Consider the following 21,947-nt stretch of genomic DNA (forward strand, 5'->3'; position numbering starts at 1 on the left):
GATGGTGCAAAGATGGCAAAAATCACACAAGCGGGCCTCCTCAGTAATGAGTGCCAAGTGGTCTGTTTAGCATGCCATGACTACTATGCCATCCAATAGTAAAAACTCTGCTACTAGGATGAACACACGGGCATCGAGCTCAGTAAAGAATACATTCCATTGGGGTATGCCACCAATGTCGGCTTCAAGTTTGCAATGTGTGGGAAGGTCTGCCCACGCAAGCCACACCCTTGCAAGCCGCTGATAAGACTCCATTTTGCCCAAGTGAGAGAGAGACCCAATCAAACTTTGGATGTCTTGGTGGTCCACTCCTTTAGACTGCTTTCTTGTTAGAATTGGCATTTTCTTTGTAATAAGTGTGCTCGTGGCTATGAGGAGAAAGGTGGAGAGTGAGAGTGAGAGTGAGAGAAGAGAGCATGGAAAGTTTGAGGGCGGGAGAAGGAGGTTTGAGAGAAAAGAGAGTCAAAATTTAAGAGAAAAAACTAATGGAAAGGAAGGGCAAAGGTTTAAGCAAAGGGATAAAGAGAGGGTAATGAAATGAGAAAGATGTGCTTTTTTAAAGTTCACTAACGCTTAAGAGAAGGAAGAGAGTGGGAGTGAGAAAAACAAAGGCAAGAGGGAACCCTTTTATAGGCAAAGGAAGCGGTGGGGGGACTCGCAGTTCACGCGAGCACCACCATGACCTGCGGGACTCCGAGGCCACGTGGTGTGGCATGTGGATTGCGGGTGACCCGCAATCCGTGTGGCTCATCACGTGAACAACCGCAAACTCCAGGGCAGTCTGCATGGACTACGGGTGATTACCAGTCCACGTGGCCACGACGTATTGCAGGGCGCCGCAGGAGGGGGGATGAGAGAGAGGGTGTAATGGAATTGGCCTATTAACTTAAATTGTAGCGGAAGGAGAATAACTTTGTGAGCATTTTATTAAGGAGATTCCTTCATGTGGGTGGAGAGAGTGTTTGGATGGAGAGAGAAACAATAAACACACTTCCTAATTAACATGGCATGACCAATAACTTGTAAAGGAGAGAGAGATAGAGAATTTGACAACAGTTGAGGACCGGATTTACTTGGAGCCGGTCCCCCCTCCAGAAGGCTTTTGTATTATAGATTTCCTCATAAGAGGAGCTTGGTACAATACAATCTTTTGTGTTCTTTAAGACCTCTTTGATAGCATGAAGATGTAAAGCTTCATGTACCAAGACTTTGCTGCAAAACAACCATTAGCATGCTTAAAATCATTAACAAGAACTTGTGAACTCATTAATCATTGTGTTCGTTCAATCATTTGGGTGCCATGAAGATGGAAGCTTCATGCACCACCATTAGCATACTTATTAACAAAACAAGAACTTGAAATATCCCAAGCCTCTATCCCAAGACCTCAAACACCATAAATGGTGAGGAGAGCTGGCAGGGATCGAGGAAGAATAGAGAAGGAGGAGTATTTCTACAAGAAAGCTTTCATCCCCTTACATATAATCACTCATAAGTAGCATAGCTTAGCTTACATAGAGATTAAGAAGATGTTAGCATGCTTTAAGCTGGGATCTTGGTTGGATTTGCATCCATAGCCAAGAGGTGTTGGTGTAGGCACCTCCCTTCACCTTGCATGTGAGAGAGAGAAGACTTGTGAGCTTCAAAAACTCCTCCACCAAGAATGGGGCGTGGGATTCATGAGAGAGAGAAGGAAATTTGAATTTGGGCTTCTTACACTACCTACTCTCTCATTGGATGCTTTCCGGGCTGGCCAATGGTTGGCCTCGATCATCCAAGGCAACAGGGGTAGCCTTGTGACAAGTGTCCTTGATACCCCTATTATCACAAGCTTTGGCAATAAAAAATACTTTATTAAATCCTCATTGGGCCGCTCAGTCAACTGGCCAATAGGAATAAAGATAATGTAGCTTAATTCTCATTGGTCCATTTGGTAGGCTACCCAATAGGATTTTAGCATCATTTAGCATTAACTAGAAAATGAAATTGCCTTTCCTAATAAAATATATTCTTAAATCAATTATTTAAATGCTCATTGGACCTTTAAGGTGGCTAGCCAATAGCCTTTTAGCACCTTATGGGAGCAGGAGGCCTAGGGTGCTGACATGTGTCCTTTGGCCCATAAGGGGCATGGCCTAGAGAGAGAGAGAGAGAGAGAGAGAGAGAGATATTATTCTCCCTCATCCCCTACCTTTAGGGCTCGCCCCCTCCTTTGTAGGCCCCCTTTTTGACTCAAGCACCTCAAGCACCTTAGTCATAGTGCTTAGTCAATAAGCACCTCAAGCTGCTTAGTCACCAGCTGCTTAGCATAGGTTCCCACCTTGGAAAATTAACAAATGCAACTTAATGTCCTAGGTATAAAGGCATTTAACACTAACCCTTGGAGGCTTTAATGAAGCAAACCCTAGGGTCTTAATGCTCATTAAGTGTACTTGCCCTTTTATAGGCCATCTCCCATATGGACCTGTAATGAGATAAAACTATCTCTCTTTTGGTCCCGTCGTGAGATGAACCTAAAGCACTTCTTGTACCTAGCTCTTGGATAGACCATCCCTCTTTTAGCCATAGTAGAGATGCCATCATCTCTCATGTAGGCCCTTGGTAGAGATAGGTGTAAAAGCACTTATCTATATTCTAACTCTTGGTCCCCTTTTATCTCTCCACATTAAATGATCAGTTTAATATGAGAAAATCATTTGTTAAAGTTAGATATTAGATTTTATGACAGAGAGAGGGGGCGGTTCCCACGTGGAGAGGGGCGGGAAGAGAGAGAGAGAGAGAGAGAGAGAGAGAGAGAGAGAGAGATTTTATTATCATCCTCGAAGGTCAAATATGACCTATGGGACCAAAGTTACATGTGATGTAGTATGTGTATGGCTGATGAGTGACTCTCGATGCTCCAAAATTGTGGTGATGAGAATCACAATGGAGAACCCACACTGTGGCTGGGAGAGGAAAGTGGGTAGGTCTAAGTCATGGCTGAAAATGTGAGAGAACCAAGTTCAGATGTGACCAAAAGCTGAGCACTCTAGTAGTGTGTGGTCCTCAGACTCTCAAACTTGCAGTGAGTATAATGTGCACAATCGATTTGACTCTTCTCCATTGTCCTAACGACCTATCTCGCATCGAAGGAAATGGGAGCAATAGTGCGTATCATCGACAAGGAGATAGGCTCAAGCATGCAAGTGTGAATACGGTGTCAGGATTTTTTTGGAGCAAGGGATTGCGCATATGTTCATACCCATGCATGGTGCATCAAATAAAGGATTGCCCATTTTCCAAAGCCAAGTGGTTGCGTGGGGCCCACATGTGTACACGTAGGACAGCATGTACATAGTGCATCGATTTTCACTATTACCAATACCAATGTGTTTTTTCTACAATAATGAGGAGTTGGTAGCGCGTAAAACTTCTCGAGGAAGCTATTCACGGGCCGACGACATGAGGTAAGCAGGTGCGTCAGATGGCATCTAGTGGCGTCAAGAGGCCGAATGGGGTCAATACTTGCACGTGGAGAAGTACGGACACGATGTGGGCGTTTCCTTGTGATAATTGTGCAAAAAGGTCATCATGAGGACCATTTTTTGGGGCCACTTCACGTGGTTGCGAGACGCATTATTGAAAAATGTTGAGTGCCAGGTGTGCGGATGATGCAAACAGGTGACAACTATGCACTGCAAGGTCAGTTTTTGGCATGTTCGGGGTCCGTTTGAGGTCATCTAAAAGGCCAAGGGTGCCCAAGTAATAAAGTGAAGTGTGGGAACTGAAAAAACGGAGAGAAGAACAGAAAAAACGTGGAGAGTAGAGGAGGAACAGCTGCAGGTGTGTTTTTGGGGTTTTTGGAGCCTGTTTTGGCTGTAAACTGCTCATCCGAGGTCGGATTTGAGCACTTTGACATTGTAGACTGGGGTTTTGGGCCGTTCCGGACGCGATGGCGCTGTCCATTTTTTCAAATTTCTCACTCTTTTTCTGCTATTTTTGCTGTGTAAGTTTCTCCTATGAGCGAAGCTTCTGCTCCAATTTGTGATTGTATCTGGCAAGTTTTACCTATATTGTGTGAGCTATTTGCCCCATTGGTGTTGGCCCAAGCTCTATTGTACCTAAACATAAAAAATTCTCCTCTTTTGAGCTGATTTTTTTTGGGGGTTTTTGTGTGTGTGTCTCTCTGTGTGGAGTGGACAAATGGTTAGTCTCTCTCCTCTCACTCCATCAGAGTGTTCCCTGTCTCGGCCAGGTGGGTTGTGTAAGCCGAGTGGTGCCCCATAGTGTGTGTGTGTGTGTGTGTGTGTGTGTGTGTGTGTGTATCTTCCCAAGAGTGTGTGTCGGGTCGTTATAGCGGGGTTCTGTGTGTTTCCATCCCGCTCATATTCTTTTGGCGCCCCCACGGAGGATCTTCTTCGAGTACCTTCTGCTTGGAGCTTCAAGCTTTGAGATTCAGGATTACAGGTTGCAGGTTGCAGATTACAGGTTACAGGGACAGGTACAGGTACAGGTGATTCACACACGCACAGGTAGCTGGAGTACAGTGATATACTACCAGTGGTGTCACTTGCAGTTGTTGTGGGTATGCATCATTTGGCGCCTGTTTGAGCGCATTGTCTGTTGGATTGTACGTTACTTGTGGAAACTGTCAATGTACGCCTTTGTGCAGACATATTTGGTTTTATTTGGCAGTCCCAGCCATTTCTGAGACTTGGTCTAGAAGATAGTCATTTTTGAGACTTGACTATACGCGATTCGCATTAGCCTTCGTTGAGGGTCTATAGCGTGAGGTTTTATTGAGCTGGGGGATTCTCAAATGTGGAGATTCTTTCGGTGATACAGGTAGCTGGAGCACCCTTTTCGTGACCTCACCATAGGCTATGTACTAGTGATTCATGTTTGATGCTCGGGTTCTATTGTTGGCAGTTTATGCATACATATATAGTCTATATTTTGGGTTCCTACTGCTCTACTTCTGGGGAAACTCTGCCAAAAATTTTCCAAAATATGATGGCTAGTTTTTTGGTCTTTTGAGCCATTTATGCTGTTATGCTGCTGAAATTTTGGCAAAATCAGAGGATAAGACAGGTGTGCCTTCTTGGGAGCTACATGGTTGGCTTTAATGGATGATCAAAATGGCCCTCAATTCACTCCATTTCATTTAACTCAAAGAATCCAGATAAATGTTCATGTGTCTAGGAAGATTTTTTTCCAGCAGCGCATAGTCTTTATGTTCGGGCCAAGAAGATTAAGAGAGATCCTGGAATGTCCATTGCCTATTGTAATTCCGATGATTAACTATGAAAACTCATTTGATGTGCATGTGTTTGTCCTTATCTAAAGTCAAGCTCCATTGAAGTTTCTAGAGGTTGAGTAGTGAAAAGTTTTGGGTTCTTGCACGTGTGTTGGAAGAGGTTCTTAAAGCATTAAACTTGGGTAGCCATGGCTTTCTCTTATCTGGAATTTCATGGAAGAAGTGGTGAAGATGCGGAAGACTTTCTGGAGCAAGTCGAGGTGGCATGCATAAGCAACAATATGTGTGATGAGGAGAAGATTTTGAGGCTATTTGGATTGCTTTTGAAAGATGAGGCCCGTGTTTGGTTCATGGATTTGGAAGCTAAAGAAGCAGTGGCTTCTTCTTATGGTTTGAGTCTTGACAAGTTTATAGAAGCTATTTTAGAGCGTTTCCAAGTTTTTGAAGATGCAAATGCAGTATGGAATGAGCTCAATGCTCTTAAGCAAGGTTCTTGTCAAGGTGTTGATGCCTATGTACAAGGTTTTATAGATTTATGGACTCGTTGGTGTGTTGCTCTTAAGGATGAGACCCCCCCTTGTTCATTGCAGAAAAGTTCTTTTGTTGATGGTTTGTCACCTTGGTTGCGGTTTGAGGTTGAGTTGAAGACGCCCGAGTCTTTTGAAGATGCGGTATGCATTGCAAAGCACAAGGAATGGAAGTTTAAGCGTCTTGAGGAACATGGTATCAGTACAAGTATGCATGTGCAAGATGGATTTGACATGGAAGATGAAGTTAAGCATAAGCAAGTGAAAAGTAGCCTATCCTATGATGTTTCTCGTTTCTTCCCAAGGTCTATTGTGAAGCGTAAAGAGGTCTTGCAGGTTGACAGGTTTATGAAAGAGCCTAAAGAGGTGAGTAATGCTTTGGATACAGGATTGAAAAGTCTTGAAGAGGATGCATTGGCTACTTGTGTACCTTGTGATTATGCGTGTGAGTGTGAGGTTGAGGTTATTGATGATGAGCACGTATCTTTGGATACTAGTTCCTTGGAAATTAGGGAAGAGGGCAAGGTTGAGAGCCATTTTGTGGATTTGTTGGATGTGGAGCCTGTTTTGAAGCCATATTTTGATGTATGTGCAGTGATTGAACCGATTTATGAGCATGATTGTGGTTTAGAGCAGGGATCTGTATTCTTGGAGACTGATGAACCCATGCTAGAAGCTATGGATAGTGGTGCTAGCCATGATTATGATGTGGATAAAGTTATGTGTGATGATGAGTATGCTTATGATGATGAGAAGGGGTTTGGCATATATGAGTCCAATCTCAGCTATGTGGATGCCTATGCTAGGGATATGTGTGCCGCGGGGATACTTTTGTGCTTTGGATATCAACAACTTTACCTTCACACAATGCTTTTAGCTACTTGGGTGCATGATTTGCAGGTTGTTGCTATGGCTGGTGAAGCCAAGATGCCAGGTGATGAGTCACTTGAGTTGTCTTTATCGGTTGGGTTGAATGTGGCATGCAATATTTATGCTTTTGGAACTCCAGACAGGGCGGATGTGTTAGTTGGATATGCCTATGGTGCATTTTGGTTGATTGTTGACAAATGTAGGTGTGGTGTTATGATGCTTCTTGTGAATCAAGCGATATGCCTTTGGCCTTTTGATCCAGGTGGAATGAGCATCTACTAGTGCTGCTGCTGAGCATGAATGCTCTAGAAGGCTAGGGGGTGGGCAAATTATGTCAGGAGTTTTTTGGAGCAAGGGATTGCGCATATGTTCATACCCATGCATGGTGCATCAAATAAAGGATTGCCCATTTTCCAAAGCCAAGTGGTTGCGTGGGGCCCACATGTGTACAGGTAGGACAGCATGTACATAGTGCATCGATTTTCACTATTACCAGTACCAATGTGTTTTTTCTACAATAATGAGGAGTTGGTAGTGCGTAAAACTTCTCGAGGAAGCTATTCGTGGGCCGACGACATGAGGTAAGCAGGTGCGTCAGATGGCATCTAGTGGCGTCAAGAGGCCGAATGGGGTCAATACTTGCACGTGGAGAAGTACGGACACGATGTGGGCGTTTCCTTGTGATAATTGTGCAAAAAGGTCATCATGAGGACCATTTTTTGGGGCCACTTCACGTGGTTACGAGACGCATTATTGAAAAATGTTGAGTGCCAGGTGTGCGGATGATGCAAAAAGGTGACAACATGCACTGCAAGGTCAGTTTTTGGCATGTTTGGGGTCCGTTTGAGGTCATCTAAAAGGCCAAGGATGCCCAAGTAATAAAGTTAAGTGTGGGAACTGAAAAAACGGAGAGAAGAACAGAAAAAACATGGAGAGAAGAGGAGGAACAGCCGCAGGTGTGTTTTTGGGGTTTTTGGAGCCTGTTTTGGCTGTAAACTGCTCATCCGAGGTCGGATTGAGCACTTTGACATTGTAGACTGGGGTTTTGGGCCGTTCCGGACGTGATGGCACTGTCCATTTTTCCAAATTCCTCACTCTTTTTCTATTGTTTTTGCTATGTAAGTTTCTCCTATGAGCGAAGCTTCTGCTCCAATTTGTGATTGTATCTGGCAAGTTTTACCTATATTGTGTGAGCTATTTGCCCCATTGGTGTTGGCCCAAGCTCTATTGTACCTAAACATCAGAAGTTCTCCTCTTTTGAGCTGAGTTTTTTAGGTGTGTGTGTGTGTGTGTCTCTCTGTGTGGAGTGGGCAAATGGGTAGTCTCTCTCCTCTCACTCCATCAGTGTGTTCCCTGTCTCGGCTAGGTGGGTTGTGTAAGCCGAGTGGTGCCCCATAGTGTGTGTGTCGGGTCGTTATAGAGGGGTTCTGTGTGTTTCCATCCCGCTCACAACGGTTTCCTCTTTCAGCGAAACATGGATTTGTAGTTGGGGGCAATATGGGTGGTGTAATGTATGAAGCGTGACCCACCGGATTTCTCCCAAGGTGTAATACATTGGTGTTGTAAAAACTATGCTACTAGGATGAACACACTGGCAACGAGCTCAGTAAAGAATACATTCCATTGCGGTATGCCACCAATGTCGGCTTCAAGTTTGCAATGTGTGGGAAGGTCTGCCCACGCAAGCCACACCCTTGTAAGCCATTGATCAGACTCCATTTTGCCTGAGTGTGAGAGAATCAAACGTTGGATGTCTTGGTGGTCCACTCCTTTAGACTACTTTCTTGTTAGAATTGGCATTTTCTTTGTAATAAATGTGCTTGTGGCTATGAGGAGAAAGGTGGAGAGTGAAAGTGAGAGAAGAGATAATGGAAAGTTTGAGGGAGGGAGAAGGAGGTTTGAGAGAAAAGAGAGTGAAAATTTGAGAGAAACAAGCGATAAAATCACAAGGCCTGCGCTTTCAAGTAGATATATAATGGAAAGAAAAAGTGTATTTAATAATAAAAAACCATGTCGTCATAATTTCTTCAAATTATCTAAGATACAAACACTATATTCAAACTTCTATGTAAATAAGAAGCATTATAATTAAACTAGAATGGATAATCATCAAGTTCATACTTATATCCATGTTTATAACAGAGCATGTCTCTTTTCATGATTTTTGAAGTACTTAGTTAATCCATTAACTACCTCTAAGATTTAAATATACAATCTTACTTTAAATATATCCATGTTGCACCGTGTCTACTCTCTCTCTCCCTCTCTCTCTCTCTCTCTCTCTCTCTCTCTCTCTCTCTCTCTCTCTCTCTCCATCCAATTCATCAATAAGCAACTTCCCCATTGATAGGAGTCAATAGAAGCCATTCTTTGTGTTGAATTCGTTTGCCAATAGCTTCTCTCTCTCTCTCTCTCTCTCTCTCTCTCTCTCTCTCTCTCTCTCTCTCTCTCTCTCTCTCTCTCTCACACACACACACACACACACACACACACGAAGGCTATCAATCACACCATCTCTTCCATAGCCCCCTCTCTCATCCTTCCTCTTCTTGGTTTGGCCTGGAAATGGACATTGTTCTCTGCCACCCGCTCATGGTGGTTATGCGCCCCCACTTGGTAAGCCCACCGGAAAGTCCAATGCGGCGCAAATAGCAGCAGATAACGAGCACTCCAATTTCTTTGCGATCGACGACCTCTTGGATTTTTCAAATGAGGACGTAGGTGGCTCCATTGAGCCCTGCCTTAGAAATGCCACCTCCTGTGAGCTTAACATTGAGCCACTTCTCTTATATGTCGTTGATAGAAAGCTGTCTCAACCATGCTCTGTGTGCCTGTCTACTCCCTTCTCTAACAAAGTTTTTCTGACAATCACCATTTAATTTGCACTAATTACAAAAGCTGAAAAGAAAGTTTTCTTAATAAAATTTAATGCAAATTTTGGCAATGATTTTTAAGCTTATGGTTTGATTGTCCTTGGAAATTCAGTTTGCAATATTTGGGCAATACTAACTTGGCTGTCTCCTATTGGTTTTTGTCCAGTGTGATGATGTGGTAGAGCTTGAATTCTCCAATTTTGTAAAGGAGTCCTTCTCCTCTGGTGATGCTCCTGCTTGCCTTGGCTGGGGGACTCATGGCAGCTTAGGTGGTGATGACAAGGGCGAACACCTCCGCCGGAGCAGCGACAAGTCTTTTCGAACCACAAGCCCTGTTTGTGTGCTAGAAAGCAACACTTTTTCAAGAGGAAAGCATTGCACATTCTTCAGCTTCAGCCCTGACATGTCCCCTGTTCCTGGTCGTGGGCATAGCAAACGCTGCGGCACTGCTGTTTGTTTCTGGAATACATCTGAGTCCAATATGTACAACACATACTACAACTTCGATGATGACGGCGATGTCGAAGATGAACTTTGTTCGCATACATAGCAATCAGAGAATGAAGAATTCTGCCATGAAAGTGAAAAACTCCTCCTTCAGTAAGGCAAAGAGTCCTTCTACCAAACGCTTCAACCCCAAGCCTAAGAAAACCAAGGTGGAGGATGCTACCCCAGCAAGGAAGCGTCTTCATTGTGCTACACAGAAGACACCACAATGGAGGGCAGGACCGATGGGGCCAAAGACGCTATGCAATGCGTGAATGCATATGGAGTGCGGTACAAGTCGGGAAGGCTTTGCGATGAATATAGGCCAGCTGCAAGTCCTGCATTTGTAGAGAGTGTGCACTCAAATTCACACAGGAAAGTGCTGGAAAAGAGAAGGCAAAGAGGTGATAGCATTGGGCATGAGAGCCGAAAGCATAACGAGCATACACGCAGGCTTCGGTGGGGATGCAGTGGTGTGTGAGACCGTGCTGCGTTGAAGGTGGACGTCAATACAAATGCGTTGTCTCCACTGGAGGAGACAAAGGTAGGTAGGAGTGAATAGAGAGGAGAAGTGGATAGACATGGTTAGCATCAGAGTTTAGAGAGTTTGATTAGTAGAGTAGAGAATAGTGGCACAGCTAACATCAACATGAAGATATGTCCTACATTGCTTTGAAGGGAGCTTGTGATCATATTCCATCCCTTTGGCAAGCCTCAACACTTAAGTCTGCAGATGTTCCCACAGCCCTCGTCACACTCACACCACCTCCTCAAGGCTCTGCCTGCAGTACATCCCCTTCACCTGCAGGGTGCTCCCAACCCCCTCGTCACGGTTACACACAAAACAACACCGCATCATGTTTGCACCCTCCTTTGCTTTGACCGCATGCAATGGAAAGAAGCCCTCATCGCATGCCTTGTTTTTTCCGATGCAAGATGCAGACAAGCCCTCACAGAACCCCATCCCCCTTCAACTGCAGGGTGCTCCCACTGGCCTCGTCGTCCTTGCTCCTTGCATGCCTGCCTTCACTCAATCACTACCTGCCTAGCATCATACATCCACGAACTGCCCAATTCACCTACGAGAGAGAGAGAGAGAGAGAGAGAGAGACTGTCTGAAGCCCATCACTCGCTTTTGCTTTCATTAGGAGGAATCGATTCCTCTCCACATTTAGCTCCCAATAGCATTGTCGTGCACACTCATCTCCATCTCCGTTTGCATGCTCCTCCGAGTAGCGCCACTCTTGTGCACCAGTCGTCGTCTCCTTCCTATCATGCTATGCCTTGCTTGCGCCTTGCTTCACACCCACCTTGGGGCCTATCAGCAGCATCGTACTTCACAAGACCCCTTTCCGTGTCCATTGCCCTCGATGCCTACCTTGGCCTCGTCAATATACTCGCTCACCTTGTCCATCTCGAGCAACATACAACCACATATACTCCCCCTATGTCTGCACCTTCCCCTCTCTATCCTCATTCTTCTCACACACACACTACCATTGTTCCTATCTCCGCCTGCCGTTTTCTGTCAAGCACTGCAACGTGCGCACACACTTCAGGTTCTTTGATTCCAAGCGATTTATCCAATGATAAATCACTTGAGCAACGGTTGAGGTCGACCCCAATGGGGTATTCGCTGTGAGCCAAGCCAGTGCGAGTGGTTGCTTCTGCAGCTCAGTAACCAACACTTCTTGCTCGTCAACACTCGCTCGGTATCTCTTACGCCGCTTGTCGGCTCTTCTCAGCTCCTCCTCCTCTCTAATCTGCTCGTCACCCCTGAGGGATTTTGCATACACATGAGTCATGACGAACAGAGGACGATCTCAGTTCATGTGTTTCCACCTTGCCTGCGCACAGTCGAGGGTGGGACTGCCAAGCTATCCGAGTGATGTTATCCATTTGAGCTCCTTAGACTTTTCAAATTCAAATTCAGACTTCCGATTTTCCTGCTTATGTGTGGCTACATCTGTTGCTTCTTGTTGAACATTTCCATATTTTCCTGTGATGCAGACGGGGTCAACAACTCTGTAATTAATGGTTCAGCTTCTCTTTCTTTGACTGCAGGTATTGCCATTGCTTCTTGCATGTCAGGACCCACAGAACCCCTAGATAGAACCTCCATTAAAGAATCCAACCTTGCAGCAGAGCGTCACTCAGCAGTGTGTACGGCAGCCGGTACTTCTTGGCAAAGTTCTACACACACACACACACACCAGGTGAACGCACAGACAACCCTCCCTCTCTCTCTCTCTCTCTCTCTCTCTCTCTCTCTCTCTCTCTCTCTCTCTCTCTCTCTCTCTCTCTCTCTCTCTCTCTCTCTCTCTCTCTCTCTCTCTCTCTCTCTCTCTCTCTCTCTCTCTCTCTCTCTCATGGGGACCCGCCCGGTTTCCGCCCTGGCTCTGGCGCACACTTCAGGTTCTTCAGCGCACACACCCTACATTGAACATGTCTGCAGCACACAGAATGCTACTCGGTCCCCTTTCATTACGTTACATGGAATCTACTGCGATTCCAAACGATTTATCCAGTCACGGTTGAGGTCGACCCCAATGGGGTATTCGCTCTGAGCCATCGCTCTGAGCCAAGCTAGTGCGAGTGGCTGCTCCTCGGACTAGCGAACCCACACAATTAAAAAACAATGTCCCTTCTCAGCCCCTCATCTCTCACGCAGGTCCTGCCACCCTCCTCCCGTGTCGTATCTGCCGCCTGCGCCTGTGAGTATCTGTAGGCCCGCATGATAGAAAAACATATAGACACACACAACAATATCCCTTTGCAAGCCCATACTCCCTCTCTCAGACTATGTGCGTGAGGCGCAACTGCAGCAATAAGAAAGAAATAAGCCAGAGAGAGGCGATTCTGCTTCTCCGGGGGGCGCGGGGGGGGGGGGAGGGAGAGAGAAGAGAGAGAGAGAGAGAGAGAGAGAGAGAGAGAAGAGAGAGAGAGAGAGAGAGAGAGAGAGAGAGAGAGAGAGAGAGAGACGACATTCACCAAGAGCCACGCTTCATCTACCGCCCCTCTCGGCTGTGTCTCGTGCTCGTTTCCTCCCTTGTGACAGCTTGGCACCTCGTAGGTCTCCCTCGTCTACTCCCGCCTCAGCAACTGCAACTCCTCTTCAGGTGCGACCCCCTACCCTTGCCTCAGAAACAGCCCTGTCTCGCGCCTCTTCTTCCATGTTCCACGATGCCCAATGAGAGAGAGAGAGAGAGAGAGAGAGAGAGAGAGAGAGAGAGAGAGAGAGAGAGAGAGAGAGAGAGAGAGAGAGAGAAGAGCAATCGTAGCAATGACTTCTGTCTTGGGCTCCAAAGATAGACTCCGAGAGAGCCAGCAAAAAATCTGCAAAGAGTCAATTTGCAACCTCTATTCATGATGACTATAACGCCTTCCAAGAAACTCACCGTAGCTTTTCTTTTTTTTCAAAAACAAGTTTCAATATCTTAATTTATTCATGATCAAATTTTCAATCAAAGCTTTTAGAGCATCTCTTTTCTATGGGTGATTATCGAGTATCATCTCTGCTTGTCTCAAGACATGTCCATCATTAAATTTACACTCTCTTCATTTAAATGAGTGCCGAGTGCCCACTATCTTATTGCAGCTAACCAGCATTTTTTACCTATGGAAAAATGCTTGAAAATACAACTCAACTTTTTTTCAATTTTAGTCAGCAAAAAGAGAAGGCATCTCCATAGCCTTTGCCCTTTGGGCAGGCCAAAAAGAATGGAAAGGAGGAGAAAAGGGTTAAGAAAAGCGATAAAGAGAGGGTAATGAAATGAGAAAGATGTGCTTTTTTAGAGTTCACTAATGCCTGAAGAGAAGGAAGAGAGTGGGAGTGAGAAAAAAACAAAGGCAAGAGGGAACCCTTTTTATAGGCAAAGGAAGGAGGGCGGGATGCACGTGGACTACGGGGCGCTTGCAGTTCACAGGAGCATCACCATGGCCCCACGAGACTCTGAGGCCATGTGGTGCGGCACGTGGATTGCGGGTCTCCCGCAATCTACTTGGCTTGCCACGTGAACAACCACGAACTCTAGGGCAGTCTGCATGGACTACGGGTGATTACAGGTGATTAGCAATCCATGTGGCCATGGTCTATTGTGGGGCACCGTAGGAGGGGGAGATGAGAGAGAGGGAGGGAGGGGCGATTCCCACGTGGGAGGGGCGGGAAGAGAGAGAGAGAGAGAGAGAGAGAGAGAGGAGAGAGAGAGAGAGAGAGGAGAGAGAAGAGAGAGAGAGATTTTATTATCATCCTCGAAGATCAAATATGACCTATGGGACCAAAGTTACATGTGATGTAGTATGTGTATGGCTTATGAGTGACTCTCGATGCTCCAAAATTGTGGTGATGAGAATCGCAATGGAGAGCCTACACTGTGGCTGTGGAGAGGAAAGTGGGTAGGCCTAAGTCCTGGCTGAAAATGTGAGAGAACCAAGTTCGGATGTGACCAAAATCTGAGCACTCTAGTAGTGTGTGGCACTCAGACTCTTGAACTTGCAATGAGCATAATGTGCACAGTCGATTTGACTCTTCTCCATTGCCCCAACGCCCCTGTCTCACATCGAAGGAAATGGGAGCTGCAATAGTGTGTATCACCGGCAAGGGGATAGGCTCAAGCATGCAAGTGTGAGTACGGTTTCCTCTTTCAGCGAATAACATGGTTTGGGAGTTGGGGGGCAATATGGGTGGTGTAATGTATGAAGCGTGACCCACCGGATTCTCCCCAAGCCGTAATACATGGGCATTGTGCCCATAACCTCAATTGGAAGAGATCTCGACTCAAGAAGTAGGAGCCTATTTGGTGTTTGTGTCTTAACTTGGAGAAAGTTTGTAAGAAAGTTTGAGAGAGAGAGAGAGAGAGAGAGAGAGAGAGTAACGGGGCCCGGGGGGTGCAGAGAGACAGAGGGGTAGGAGGTGGCTATTTGGAGGAGGAAAGGGAATGCAATTTGTAAAATTTTAATTTAATTTGGTTATTAAATAATACTAATAACTACTAGGATTAATATAATATGCCTTAACTCTTTTAAACATAATTAAACACTTTCACTCTATTATGTCATGCCAAGGGATGAAAGCACGAGGAGATTGATGGTATATCAAGGAATTCACCAACATGACATGAGGGATGGTACATTGAAAGGACTCACCGATAAAACCAAAGAAATGGTTGTACAAGTTCTCAGTGTAGATAGACATGCAAGCACACGAAATGTACAAATGTGTGTGGAAAAGGAAATTGTGACAACAACTTTGATTGAAGAGGGGGGCTCTAGCCATGTACTTGGCGAGCAAGAATTTCTAAATGTTGTTAAAGCAATGGGTCCCTTAGTGGAGGATAATTGATGAGGATGATTACTTGTTTCTCTTGTTTGTGTATAATATTTCAAAGTAACTTTAACTTTGTAACACAGGTTTCCAAAGTCTGTGGCAGAAACAAGAAATAGGCCAACAAAGGAGAACTTTGATGTGGACTCCTTACTACGGCTAAAAAGGGATTGCACATATGATTTTTTTTTTCAAGAAGCAGGTTTCTCAAGCAAGAAGCAGACAGGGAGTGGTGCATTTGTGTTCACATATGCCTACGGTTGGTCTTGATCTGGATTGGATTTGTTGGTCATCAAATGCTACAAAAGTGGACCTAGAATCTTCACATGCTTGGGTGCAATTTGATCACACTCATTGCAGTGCAGAATTGGGTGACCATGGCATGCCATGTTTACGATCCAAGGTTCATTTTAGGACCATATTTCTCAAGTTTGACGTATCTTTAGAAACAACCATAATATGTACACTAATATGAATGTCTTACATTGTAGCATGCATGATCTCCTCACGATTGCAACTTGTGAGATAAAAGAGGAAGACATGGAAGCACAAACTCTTTTCAAGCAGTGCGTAAATGAAGTTATGAGGGGCATGGATGTGAGCGAGCGGATTCCACAGTTTCATGGTAGACAAAGCTCAAGCCAACTCAAATGCAGTTTATCGTGTTCAATGGTGGGGAAGACAATGTTCTACTACAACATCGAGAGCAATCTTTACTTTTTCATTGGAAACAAAGCATAATGGTGCACACAACAAAGTACATTTTCTCTTCATCTCAAGAAACTCACAAAGACATGTGCAAAAAGTGGGGTTTAGCCTGCTCTAGAGAGGCAACTGCAACAGAGTCTTGTCTCCTTTGACAATGGTGGCGTAATGGAAACCGCATATATAGAAACATCCATGCAATGGAATCTTGGTTGAGTTGTGGGAGGTGCGTATTGCACATTGGGGGAGTATCATGACAACAGTAGAGAGAAGTGTTGATGGGGAAGTACAATGCAAAAACACGTAATCACACAACACACATAAGGCCAAGGAAGATCATTTTCATGGAAGATTCAGGGTAGTAGATGGGAGTGAGAATTCCAAAGAGAAGACAAAGTTCTATGTTTTTGGAATGAAAGGTCAATGAAGGTATGTGGGAAATTAGAAGAACCCCTCTCGGCAGTCGTGTAACATGTAGTGGCTCCCTCGGTGGTGGAAAAAGATGTGGACAAAATATAGCGGCATATAGTAAAGGAACTCTTTCACCATCCTTTGAGGGGTATAGAAAACATCCAAATGGGCTACTCATGCTGTGGTTTTGGTTTTGTCCCAGACATGTTATTCATTGCTATGTGGTGGATCACAACATAGAACCAAGACCAGCTCCTCCTCGACCAAATTCCCTCGAAAACAATTTGGTCGGTTGATCTATCAACAATTCACACCATGAAGAATTAGAGACTGAACAATTTCAAGTGTTTGAAAAGAAAAATGGGTGTGGGGATTGCACATGCGCTACTCCTCCTAGGGGTGAAGGTTATTCCTCTTCCACATCAACCAAGAGCAAATGGTTTAAACCAATTTGGTGCTTGTAACATATTCTACCGCAAGCATGTTTTTCTTTAGACCCATTTACAATCCCCAAAGTAGAGATACAAAATCAACTTGGTGTTTGAGAGATGTCCTTCATCACAACATGATTCTAAGCATGCATACTATTTAAATTTGTGCACAATTTAAAATGAGGGACTAGTCATATAAACAAAAACATGAGTCATTAAAAGAAATTGTACATTTGCTTACTCTAATGTAGCATTGTAAGCATTGACAAGGTTCATACTATCCTTAAGTTGTACTCCTTGCATCCATTTAAGCATCTTCAAAAGGATAATTTTTTTGAACTTAATAAGATACCATAGATTATCTTACCATGTCGTAGTACCTTGTCTTCATGTCGAAAGGACAGCTTCGGGTTGTAGCACCTCTTCTTGTCTTCGACTTCGGGAGGTTCTTCAATAATTGGTTCAATTGTGGCTCTCCTTTGTAGGGCTTAAGTAATCTTACATGAAAGGCATTGTGTATAAGCCAATGGTTGGGCAACTTGAGTTGATAAGCCCGTCTCATTGATAGGCTTCAAGATTTGAAAAGGACCATAGTATCCTTTTTGCTAATTTAGCATAATACTTTTGATGGCCCGTAGGATTTTTTGCCCTTCGTTTGCCTTAATCGAGTCTTAGGAAACTTGAGTAAGACCCAATCATTTTCTTTGAACATTAAGGCTCTTCTGTGCTTATCAACAATAGCTTTTTGCCTTTGTTGAGAGATGGCTAGAGCTCCCTAATCTTTTGAAAAGATTCTTGTAGGTCACGGCTATACTCATCGGCGGCGAAGATCTTCCCATGTACTTTCAGTAGCAAGGACTTTAGGTCATCCCTCTATGATCTCGAAAGGTGCTTTCCCCGTAGAAGTATGTACAATATTATTGTAGGCATACTCTACTAGCGGTAAATACTTTTCCCATTGTGAGCGTTGATCTACTTCGGTAACATAAGTATTGAGTAGATCGAGTATCGTAAGATTGGCTATCTCACTTTGGCTATCCGTTTGTGAGTGATAGGCCGAAGAGAAATTCAATCTTGTTCCTAGATTTTCAAAGAGACCTTTTCAAATTATTGGTCATTCTAGGATCTCTATCTGACACAATGGATGTGGGTAATCCATGGTGCTTGAAAATCTGAGATATGAAGAGAGTTGCCATTTGGTGTGCCTTAATAGTCTTTTTGACAGGAATGAAATGTGCTTGCTTGCTAAACCTGTCGACTATTGTCCATATTCCTGTATTCCCATGGATAGACTTGGGCAATCCAAAGATGAAATCCATGGATATACTCTCCCATGGTGAATTTGGAATAGGCAATGGCTGGAGTAATCCAGGTTGCTTCCCTCTATCATACTTGGTCTTTTGGCATACTACACATTTGAAAGATACTCTTGTATGTCACTTTCATGGTAGGCCAATAGAAATACGTCTCTACTCCTCGGAGAGTAGGTTGAATACCTCTATGCCCGGCATATGGAGGATCATGGGATTCATACATAACCTTCTCACGAAGGGAATGAGTAACACATAGCCTATTTCCGTGGAGAAGATAACCATCCTGCAAGGTGAATGGTTCCTCTTTCTTCCCCAAAGAAAGGGCTGACATTATGTCTCTAAAGTCAGGGTCAGTAGCATACTCATCTATCATAGAGAATAGATCATTGTGAGTAGCTATAGACACCGCATTAACTTTTGGTCGTCGTGAAAGTGCATCGGCAACTTGATTGTGCTTACCAGCTATGTGAGCAATATGGAAATTAAATTGCGAAAGAAAATTTGACCACCTCATTTGTTTGTCGGAAATCTTGGTTTACGTCATGAAATACTTGAGACTTTGGTGGTCGGTTCGTAGGATAAATGGAGTCCCCAATAGGTAGTGCTTCCATGTGTCTAGGGCATGTAGAACAGCTAAAAGCTCTTTCTCATAAATGCCCAAGACTCGTTCATCACCATTGAGCCTTCGCTCTCATATGCTATGGCATGCCCTTCTTGAAGCAAAACCGCTCCAAGGCAATCACCACAAGCATCACATTGGACCTCAAATGTCTTTGAGAGATCCGAAGCACGAGGACTGGTTGGGAAGTAAGCTTCTCTTTGAGTCTTTCAAAAGCATTTTGCTCCTTAGCAGTCCATACAAACTTAACGTTCTTCTTAGTTAAGTCGTGTAGTGGTCCTGCTACTTGAGAGAATTTTGCTATGAAGCGTCTATAGTATGCACACATACCAATAAAGCTTCTTAGCTCATGTAGATTTCTTGGGTTGGGCCATGCTTTTATTACCTCTAACTTTGATGGATCCATTTGGATACCATCTTTAGAGATAATATGACCTAAGTATTGAATCTCTTGAAGGAAGAATTCTCTTTTCTTTTGGTTGAGATAAAGCTTGTTCTCCCTCAATGTTTGAAAAATCACTTGGAGATGCTTCTTATGTTCCTCCAAAGACTTGGAGTAGATGATGATATCATCAAAGAACACTCCAGTGAATTTTCGATATGGTCTAAAAAATTTCTCCATCAAACGATTGAACGTAGCTGGTGCATTAGTCAAGCCAAAAGGCATGACTAGATATTCATAAAGACCAAACGTTGTGCAAAACGTGGTCTTTAAGATATCTTCATCCACTATCCTTATTTGATGATAGCCACTCTTAAGGTCAATCCTACTGAAGTAGGTAGAGCCTTGTAGCTTATCAAACAGATCTTCTACCCGAGGTACGGGAAATCTGTTTTTGATAGTGATATGGTTTAGTGCTCGATAGTCCACACACATACGGTATGTACCATATTTCTTTTGCACTAAAAGGACTGGAGAACAAAAGGGAGAGGAACTAGGCCTCACCATCCCTTTGTCTACCAGCTCTTGTACTTGCCTCATGATCTCCTCTTGTTGAGCTTGTGAGACTCGATAAGGAGGCTTGTTAGGTGGTGAGCGAAGGAGCTCAATACGATGGTCATCATCCCCTCGTTTTGGAGGTAAGTCCATAGGGATATCATCGATGAACACATCTTGGAATCCTTTTAGAAAATTAGACAAGTCTAAACTCTCTTGATTCCTATCATTTACATTTGATGAAACATTAGTATCTTTTGGAGACTCTTTGACAAAAATCATGTACACAGAAACTGAGCTCTTCATCGACTTATCAAAAGAAAGAGGATTTACAAGTGGAATAGTGCGACCACGCTCACTAGCATCTATATACATGTTCTTTCCCTGTAAGTGAAGTAAATTCTCCTTTCAAACCATGCGATCAAACCATGGTGCCCCTAGGATAACATCCTGATGTTGGAGAGGAGAGATGAAGAAGTCTTCTTTGTCAACATAGCTTTGGACATGAAGCCTCAACTTCCCAATCAAGGGAGTAACGGAGGCTTGTTGTCCCTTGAAAGTTGCATCAATGACTACTATATCTCCCATCTCAAAAGCTTGAATGCCCAACTTGGTGGCCAACTCTATTGATATGAAGTTAAGAGTAGAGCCAAGGTCAAACAAGATGAAGGCATCATGCTCTCTTACCTTTCCCCAAGCATAGGAGAGTGATGATCCTTTGCAATGAGCATCCTCTTTTGGAGCTTCGATGGTGGAATCTCTAGGAGTCTCATTGCGAGTATTCTTCTTGGGGCAAGAACGATAGCCATGTCCTTGCTCTCCACACTTGAAACACTTATGGTCCTTGTGAAAAGCTTCAAGCTCTTCAGGAGAGAGTTTGTTTTTACCTTTGTAAACTCCCTTCTCCTTGGACCGATTGTTGTTGTTGTTGTTGTTGTTGGAAGTGCCTTGGGAATTATTTTGAGCATTGGATTTCCCCTTTGCATCATTTTTATCTTTGTTTTCCATGGGCTTGACATTACGTCTAGCCCCTTGATGGAAATTGATGCGTGAAGCAACCATGGTGTGGTGGATTACTTCGGTAATAGTACCGGGCCGTTGAGAGTTGATGTATTCGGCCATCTCTTCAGGTAATCCGGCACACAATTGCTATCTTTGCTCGGCAAAGTCTATCTTTTGAAAGACAGTAGCTTTGAGATGTAAATTCCAAAACTTGTCTACATACTTGTTGATAGACTCATGAGAGAGAAGCTTCAAGCCGCACCATTCTATAAGAACTTTATCTTTAGTATCGCTTGGCAGAAATTGCTTCATGATGGAAACTCGTAGAGTTTTCCATGTCTTTGGGGCTTCTCCATTGCCACGAAGGCTAGCCCACCATTGACGAGCTGATTTTTGGAAGTGCATAGCTACATGACGTAGCTTGGAGGACTCTGTGAAGCCGTCGTCCCCAAAGGCCGCGTCAAATTGCTGGATGAAGGACAAGACTTTATGGTAGCACCAAAGGTGCCATCGATGTGAGAAAAGAGATACTCTTTCCTCCCTCCTTGAACTTCTTTAGCTTTTGTGACCTTCGCCATGCAGGAAATGATTTGCGATGTCCTCCCCTCTTGTATTCTCTAGGAGAATAGCCATAACTTTCATCGGAAGAGGAGGAAGGTGAAGAAGAAGGAGAAGAGGGTGACCTCTTCCTAGCCCTTTTCTTCCTTTGTTTCCTCTCTTGCCTTTCAGAGTGATGAGGAGAAGGACTATGGTTTGCTCTTTTCCTCTTGGGAGGAGTAGGCGATCGTCTAGACCGCCTTCTTCGTGGAGCCACATCTTCAGAAGAACTTAGACTTTCATTACTTTCTTTCTCTTTGGATTCCTCCTCTCGAATGGGAGAGATTATTCTTTTGGGGGTCTCTTCAAGAGGCCTCCTAAGCTCTCTCTCCTCTTGGAGAGGAAGGGAAATTCCATAGGCACGAAGTTGTTGAGTAACTTGGGCTTGCAAGGTAGGGTTGCCCATAGCTTGTTGCAACCTAGTCACAAGATAATTCACAAACATGGGAGCATCATCATTAGCACCTTCATGTGCAAAATCAAAGCTATCAATGTTCATTCTACTCTCTTGATTATTGTCAGCCATGTTAACAAAATTTTATGTATGTACTTAGTGTATGCTTTGGCAATTCAAAACCTTAGTTGCCACTCCTCTTAGCCTTTGAAAATTGGTTCTT

At 44.1% G+C, this 21,947-nt stretch overlaps 1 pseudogene; it reads left to right on the forward strand.

Moving 5' to 3' along the window:
- Positions 1–370: 370 nt before the first annotated feature.
- On the forward strand, positions 371–10,554 carry LOC147417318 (GATA transcription factor 9-like; annotated as a pseudogene).
- Positions 10,555–21,947: the final 11,393 nt, after the last annotated feature.

The sequence above is a fragment of the Adiantum capillus-veneris genome, unplaced genomic scaffold, assembly GCF_014529385.1.
Source record: "Adiantum capillus-veneris isolate H3 unplaced genomic scaffold, ASM1452938v2 Hic_scaffold_284, whole genome shotgun sequence".
NCBI lineage: Eukaryota > Viridiplantae > Streptophyta > Polypodiopsida > Polypodiales > Pteridaceae > Adiantum > Adiantum capillus-veneris.